The sequence below is a fragment of the Salvelinus sp. IW2-2015 genome, linkage group LG12 (genome assembly GCF_002910315.2).
Source record: "Salvelinus sp. IW2-2015 linkage group LG12, ASM291031v2, whole genome shotgun sequence".
NCBI lineage: Eukaryota > Metazoa > Chordata > Actinopteri > Salmoniformes > Salmonidae > Salvelinus > Salvelinus sp. IW2-2015.
Genome location: NC_036852.1, coordinates 5,154,318 through 5,163,130, shown reverse-complemented (window position 1 = coordinate 5,163,130; position 8,813 = coordinate 5,154,318). Strand labels below are relative to the sequence as shown.

General features: G+C 44.6%; 1 protein-coding gene across 1 annotated transcript in view; it reads right to left on the bottom strand.

Annotated features, from left to right (window-relative positions):
• LOC111971072 (protein TANC1-like) overlaps window positions 1–8,813 on the bottom strand; it is a 52,657-nt gene that overhangs the window by 27,778 nt on the left and 16,066 nt on the right. The gene's annotated exons all lie outside the window — the stretch shown is intronic.

The following is an 8,813-nucleotide window of genomic DNA, read 5'->3' as shown; positions in this document are numbered from 1 at the left end:
CCTTTATAGCAGAAGCCTGAAACAAGTTTCTAAAGACGGTTGACTAGTGGAAGCCTTAGGACGTGCAACTTGACCCCATAGACACTGGTATTCAGTAGGCCAAGCTTTGAAAAACTACAAACCTCAGATTTCCCATTTCCTGGTTGGATTTGTCTCAGGTTTTCACCTGCTATATAAGTTCTGTTATACTCACAGACATCATTCAAACAGTTTTAGAAACTTCAGAGTGTTTTTGATCCAATACTACTAATAATATGCATATATTAGCATCTGGGACAGAGTAGCAGGCAGCTTACTCTGGGCACGCATTTCATGCAAAAGTGAAAATGCTGCCCTCTATCCAAAACAGGTTTTAACAAAAATGAAGGAAATATATAACAGATTTCTTTCCGGCACAATACAGGTTCAGCGGACCCACTTATCGTATGGGATGCCTTTAAATTTGTCTTTAGAGGCCACTCAATTCAGTTTTCCTCCCCAAAACTAAAATGGTTTGGGTCAACGGAGAAACTACTTACATCAGAAATAGAAAAACTAGCATTGCACATCAATGATGTACTACTGAACCACTGAATAATCTAGATGCAAAACAGAGAAACTTATTTAGGAAAGATCGGGTTTCAATTATCCAAAAAACTGAGCAAATAGCACTTAGTGACATCGGCTGATGTAAAAAAGGGCTTTATAAATAAAATYTGATTGACTGATTGATGGAGAACGGCGACAAATGCACCTAGTTTTCCTTAAACCGTCAATATAGAAACGCAACCAAACATAATCTACAGAAAATAYTTACAAACAATGGAGAAATCCTTATCTCACCAAAGGAGATTTTTTATGAAGTAAAATTATTATTATTTTTATACCCTGTTTTTCAATCTTGTCTCATCGCTGCAACTCCCCAACAGGCTCAGGAGAGGCGAAAGTGGAGTCACGCGTCCTCTGAAACATGACCCGCCTAACCGCGATCCTTAACACCCGCCAGCTTACCCCGGAAGCCAGCCGCACCAATGTGTCGGAGGAATCACTGTTCAACTGGTGACCAGGGTCAGCCCGCAGGCACCCGGCCCGCCACAAGGAGTCGCTAGAGCACAATGAGCCAAGTAAAGCCCCACTGGCCAAACCCTCCCCTAACCAGTGCGCCGTCTTATGGGACTCCCGACCACGGTTGTGGCACAGCCCGGGAAATGAACCCGGACCTGTAGTAACACCTCTAGCACTAGTGCCTTAGACCTCTGRGCCACTCGGGAGGCCTAAGTAAAATATTTTAAACAAAGGTTCTCTTGTCAAGTTCTTACAATCTCAATGAACAATGAGTTTTGTGAAATCCTTCTCCCAAAAAAATCATGTTCAACTATCTGCGAAAAAAACAAAAACTTGTGATGGCCTAATTACACAGGACGAACTACGGTTGGCAAATGATTCCCTTCAGACGGGGAAAACCCCTGGTCTCGATGGCATTCCAATAGAGATATATCTACTGAGAGATCCACTACTACCATGTTTTAATTACTCGCATATACTGTAAATGACAAACTATCYGACACACAAAAAGAGGGACTGGTCTCTCTCCTACTGAAGCAGGAGCCATTGGGCAGTACAAAGACCCGGTATCTCCCAAAAATTGGAGGCCCTTCAATGTTGCGACGCAAAAATATTGGCAAAATGTATTGCTCARAGAATTAAAAAGGTCCTACRGGACATTCAGACGGAATTCTTAAAAGGAASATATATAGGAGACAACATTAGACTYTGAGAATACAGGGAAACCTYGTATAATCTTTATAGCAGATTTTAAGACAGCATTCGATACAGCAGATCTAGAATCAGTTTATAAGTGCCTAGATTTCMTTCAACTTTTGAGAATCTCTCATAAGATGGGTGAAAGTAATGTACAACAACTCTTTATGTAAAATATACAGTGCTTTCGGAAAGTATTCAGACCCCTTGACTTTTTCCACATTTTGTTACGTTACAGCCTTATTCTGGAGAATAAAAGCAGACTCGTGTGAGAATTTCATTTTTTATGTCCTTAATGGCAAACCGGAGAAAGTTAAACAGGCATATTTGTATAACGAACATGAGTTTGAAGGGTTACAACTATTAAATATMAAGACATTAAACCTCTCACTTAAAGCCTCCATTATACCAAAATGATATCTAAATCCAAACTGGTTTTCCAYCAGGCTACTAAGAGAAGCACATTCAATGTTCAAAAGGGGTCTCTTTGCCGTTATGTAGATTAAAACRAACRGTTTCCGGTGGATTGACAATGGAACKCTGTTTAAAGTATCATCCRTTTMAAATGAWGCCATACAGAGATGGTTACAATTCCAATTTCCTCCTCTAGAAGAGGCTGAACAAATATTACAGCAAATAGTATGGCTAAACTACAATGTACTGATGAAGGAAATAACTATTTTATTTTAACAAAAAATATAAGAAATGATAAGAAATGACATTGGAAATAAGGAAAGTAAAATTTTGTCACACAAGCAATTAACAAAGCCGTATGGGGATGTATGCTCAATAAAGAAGTTTAACCAACTCATCACAGCTCTGCCACAAAAATGTAAGGGGCAATTACTCAAAAGAGAAAGGAATTGATTCGTTTGTCTGCCGCCAGTCAAAAACCATGCATGGCTTAAAATGKCTAGTATWCTGCACATCGTAAAATATATCAGTTTCACTTAAAGTCGAGAGGTTTGACAACTATTCTGCATAAAATTCAAGATAATTGAGCAGAGATTTTRGGGTTTATGAACCGTTATACAAAACATTTGACGCAACCGATCCGTTCTTTTCAATTMAAACTATTATATAATATTCACGCCACAAAAAMAATCCTCAATATACGGGGTGAGGCCTGTGCACACCGCAACGAAGAAACAGAATCAATAGATGATCACTCTTGGAGTCAGGTTCAGGAGTGGTTGTTGAGTCAAAATGTCTGTGTTCAGATGGATGTAGAAACAGTACTGTTAGGAGATTAAAAAAAAGAAACTACATCAATCAATGAAAAATATGGTTATACTTTTAGTTAAAGTATTCACTTTTAGGCCAATCTCGGTATAAATTGTACAAATAGAGAGGTTCGAGACCCTCTTAAGATGTCAAAGTAAAATAGAAGAATGTAGAGCAAAAGGAAATAGTAAAATGCTAATATACTGGGAAAGATGGGTMAGTCTGTRGACAACTGAGGGTTGGAATGAAGATTAGAGGGATTGGTTGACTTGACAATGCACCTAGAGTCCAGTACAAATGTTAGGAGGCTGTACAGTGCATTCGGAAAGTATTCAGACCCCTTCACTTTTCCACAWTTTGTTACGTTGCTGCCTTATTTGAAATTGGATTAAATCGTTTTTTCCCTCATCWATCTACACACAATASCCCACAACGACAAAGCAAAAACAGATTTTTCAAAAAGTTAGCATTTTWATAAAAAAATACAAAACTGAAATATCACATTTACATAAGCATTCAGAKCCTTTACTCAGTACTTTGTTGAAGCACCTTGGGCAGTGATTACAGCCTCGAGTCTTCTTGGGTATGATGRTATAAGCTTGGCACACRTGTATTTGGAGAGTTTCTCCTATTCTTCTCTGCAGATCCTCTCAAGCTCTGTCAGGTTGGATGGGGAGCGTCGCTGCACAACTATTTTCTGGTCTCTCCCGAGATGTTCGATTGGGTTCAAGTCCAGGCTCTAGGTGGGCCACTCAAGCACATTCAGAGACTTGTCCCGAAGTCACTCCTGTGTTATCTTGGCTGTGTGCTTAGAGTCGTTGTCCTGTTGGAAGGTGAACCTTCGCCCCAGTCTGAGCGCTCTGGAGCAGGTTTCATCAAGAATCTCTCTGTACTTCCCTCCATTCATCTCTACCTCAATCCTGACTAGTCTCCAGTCCCTGCCGTGAAAAACGCCCCACAGCATGATTCTGCCACCACCATGCTTCATCGTAGGGATGGTGCCAGGTTTCCTCCAGACGTGACTCTTGCATTTAGGCCAAGAGTTCATTCTTGGTTTCATCAAACCAGATAATCTTGTTTCTCATGTGTAGTTCTTTAGGTGACTTTTGGCAAACTGTCATGTGCCTTTTACTGAGAAGTGGCTTCCGTCTGGCCACTCTAACCATAAAGGGCTGAATTGTTGGAGTGCTGCAGAGATGGTGGTCCTTCTGGAGGTTATGCAATCTCACAGAGGAACTCTGGAGCTCTGTCAGAGTGACCATCTGGTTCTTGGCCACTCCCTGAACCAAGGCCTTCTTCCTGATTGCTCAGTTTGAACCGGGCGGCCAGCTCTAGCAAGAGTCTTGGTGGTTCCAAACTTCTTCCATTTAAGAATGATGGAGGACACTGTGTTCTTGTGGACCTTCAATGCGTGCAAAATGTTTTGGTACCCTTCCCCAGATCTGTGCTTGACACATTCTGTCTCGGAGCTCTACGGACAATTCCGTCGACCTCATGGCTTGGTTATGCTCTGACATGCACTGTAAACTGTGGGACCTTTATATAGACAGGTGTGTAGCTTTGATGAGGAAATTTAAATGTAACAAAAATGTGGAAAAAGGCAAGGGGTCTGAAAACTTTCGGAATGCACTGTATATATATTTAATTTGTATGTTTTCCACCAGGTCTCCAACCAGGGTTGGTAGGAACAAAACAAAAAAAGCGGAACAGAAATAATGTATTGGCCAGCAGAAGCCTACCACCCTCATCTAGCAGCATACACCCTGCATCCAGCAGCATACCCACGCTGCATCCAGCAGCATACTAAGACGTTATGCTGAGCTCGACAGTTCACGATGTGCATAGGACCACTGCATCACAGAGAGCAGGCATAGCTACACCGATAACTTCGATTAAGATAGTGCGGACAAGCGGTTGAACGGAGGACAGATTCACTTGCCAGGTATATCAAGACTGCGCAAGTCACATGTGCACCCCATATGTGGTCTCAACGCATCACTAGCTAGGCACCGTAAAGTACTGCACCTACACATGCAGAGCAGGCTTTAGATGAGATCTTATGTTGTGCTGCCAAGTTCCAGGGTGGATAGATAACGTTCCGCGAGAGGTCATCGCGCCAGCAAGCCATTTATATAGAGTGGGTGTATGTCAGCGCCTGTATGAATTAGCTCTTCGTACAACTCTAACAGATTCCCATGGTCACTTTCCAGATGACACATACAACGTACTTGACAGTGCGTTTCAGCAAGAAGAGGCAGAGAGCAGGTTGGTGTTGAAATACAGGTATGCCGGCATAAGACATAACTGGTTGATTATGAGTTGCAGTGACTTGCACGATCGCACCGATAAGGGGAAATGCGACCTCAAGCAACATGTGTCTAGCTGTCCTTGCATCGAGCTAAAAGTTGAGGGGCAAGGGCGAGAATCCGCTAGATCGGACTCAGATGAGTGATTATCTCTGAGTGATGTCTCACAGTTGAAGTGCATGCGCACTCCAAAGGGTTATCGTGGTGTATGAAGGATCATAAGTAGGGGTAGAAGCGTGCGCGAGAAGAAAAGACATCATGACATTGGGATACAACTCACAAGCAGATAATAGAACACACACCAGAAGGCGCCGGAAGCTGCGCCTAAGACACCAACACCAGCACAGCTGATCAGGACATTAACAACCGCCGCATCACGACCGCAGACCTCACTCGCGGGACAGCCTCGTGAGACCGGACGGAGCATTATCAGTCATCCGACAACGCCCAGCCTACCGCGCATTCGAGTCACAGCAGGAAACACAAAGATACTAGCAGCGCCACACGCAGCCAACACCAATCGCACGCACACCAACAGCTGCCCCGATCATCAACTCAATTGACGGAACTGGACCAACGATCACAACGGCGAGAAGGTGCGGCAATGACAATGAAGCAGCACGACTGTCCTTCTAGGAGACACATCGTATAGTAAAATCTCTCACCGTACGTACTGGTTAATTCGCGCATGGTTTCGACTTGTGACACCATCCTGTTAACCTCCATGTGTCCTCAGCGGCATTCTATTATTGACTAGCAGGGTCTCTCATATTCTCTGTGCATCGACTCTGTTAGCTTCGCTCCTGTTCACCAACGCTAACTCCTCTGTAAAACTGGGTTGTCTATTTACACACCAGCGAGACATCTAGTACAAATGCTGTGTAGCAAGTGGATTGATGTGATATGATCTAATAATCCTCATCCAGCCTGGGAATATCAACAGCTCACTACAGGTCAGGAACATAGTCAGTCCAGAAGACCAGCTCCAATTACACCGTTTCTGTAGCAGAATTGTGTGTTTTAAGGAAGTCCGTTTTAGCTCTCTCTGCTCTGCTCCACCAGACCAAGTTCTCTCTGCTCCACCAGCTTAGTTCTCTCTGCTCTACTCTACCAGGCCTATTCTCTCTGCTCTGCTCCACCAGACCTAGCTCTCTCTGCTCTGCTCCACCAGACCTAGCTCTCTCTGCTCTGCTCCACCAGACTAGCTCTCTCTGCTCTGCTCCACCAGACCTAGCTCTCTCTGCTCTACTCCACCAGACCTAGCTCTCTCTGCTCAGCTCCACCAGGCTAGTTCTCTCTGCTCAGCTCCACCAGGCCTAGTTCTCTCTGCTCTGCTCCACCAGGCTTAGTTCTCTCTGCCTCTACTCTACCAGGCCTAGTTCTCTCTGCTCTGCTCCACCAGACCTAGCTTCTCTGCTCTGCTCCACCAGACCTAGCTCTCTCTGCTCAGCTCCACCAGGCCTAGTTCTCTCTGCTCAGCTCCACCAGGCCTAGTTTCTCTCTGCTTCTGCTCCACCAGGCTTAGTTCTCTCTGCTCTACTCTCCCAGGCTTAGTTCTCTTGCTCTACTCTACAGGCCTAGTTCTCTCTGCTCTGCTTCCACCAGACCTAGCTCTCTCTGCTCTGCTCACCAGACTAGCTCTCTTGCTCTGCTCCACAGGCCTAGTTCTTCTCTGCTCTGAGTGAGTGAGAGGAGATCCAATAGAAGTGGCTTATGAATTCAAGTCTGGCAAAGAAGCAGCTAACTAGATGACAGTCATTTCCTATGGGAAACAATCTGATTGTAGGGCTCTGGATGTGATATAACAGAACAGTAATATTGGATAGGGAGGTTGTAGATAGATATACACAGTAATTCTCTGTGTGTGTGTGTGTGTGTGTGTGTGTGTGTGTGTGTGTGTGTGTGTGTGTGTGTGTGTGTGTGTGTGTGTGTGTGTGTGTGTGTTGTGTGTGTGTGTGTGTGGTGTGTGTGTGTGTGTGTGTGTGTGGTCGTGCGTGCTGTGTGTGGCATATGGGTGTGGGCATGTTGTTTTAATGAATCTGCAGTAACTGTTGTATAGTAGCTTGGACCAGAGCTAGATGGGGCTTGAGCTTCTAGTTCAAGTTTAATCAGCCTATTTGTAGTAAAGCTGTGATTGAAGCATCTCTAAGTTATTTAGTACTGCCTTTTGTTCCGCGTGCAAGGCAAGGAACTATAGCTGTCATGATCGAGCCGTACTACGAACTCAGTGGCCTTCACTCGCTCTCGCTCTCTCTCCCTGTCTCTTTCCTTCTGTCGCTCTCTCTTTCCTTTCTCTTTGTCTTTCCTCTCTGTCTCTTTATGTCTCTATCTCTCTCTCTCTCTCATGCTCCATTTCAGACTGATCTCTACACCTTATACAGCACATAAATCCATAGTGCCCGGCCTAGCCTCCTGTACTACCGTATAATCTGGCATTACATGAGATCTTTAATCTCCTCAGAGTGGAATCACAAGGGGAACGTCACGTTGCTCTGTTCTGTGACACGTACTGCACAGCTCACAGGACAGGAGCGGAAGTGGACCAGGAAATGGCCTGTATGGCGCTACACTTCACCTTACCCACTGGAACACCATGTTACAACCGCAACATCACCCCCACCGTGTCCAGTCTAGTGGTGAGTCACACCTGGATCTTAGAAAAAGTGGTTGGAGGCTGGACCAGTCTATTGTTCAGCGTTAGAACGATTGAGCTCAGAGATACACTTCACATCACCCCTCCCAACACCATCATGTCCATTATACTGCTGAGTTACCCTACATCTTGTTCAATCCAGGGCCAGGTTATTGTTAAACAATGTACACATTTTCTTTCCCACAATCTTCCACCTCAAATACATGTTGTTTGGTATGATAATCATCTCGGAGCACTATGATGAAAGCTACAGTGGCAGTTGAATGGCAAGAGCTCTCGGGGGGGTGGGTCTGCCCTCTTTCAATGGCACCYCAGGAATACTGACATTCTATTCACACACAGCGCCACTTAACTCTCAAGCTGTACTGGAATCAGCAGGCATACGTGGGACTAACACTTCCTCTATGCTCGGGCCACCACAGCACAATAACAGATAGAAAGCCATGTAGAGCATGGACTTTGAAAGAAACCAAAACATGTCCTGTGTTACTCCCATCTGTCACGGAATACTAGGTGTGTGAGGGAAGAATCAGGCGCAGAGAGCAGTTAGTTCCATAGGGAGAAGTGCACTTAAATATGGCACCGAAAGCAATGCCCAAAACACAGGGCGCGAAAAATATGGACCAACCCAAAACACAGGGTACCCGGTCCGGAGCACGAACACACCCAACAACACAAACACGTAACACAAGAATAATCCCGCACAAAACAAACTAGCTTTAAATAAGGAAGCCCATCAGGCAAACACTAATAGACACAGGTGCAACTAATAAGACAAAAACAAACGGAAAACGGAAAAAGGGATCGGTGGCGGCTAGTAGGCCGGTGACGACGACCGCTGAGCACCGCCCGAACAAGCAGGGGAGCCAACTTCGGCGGAAGTCGTGACA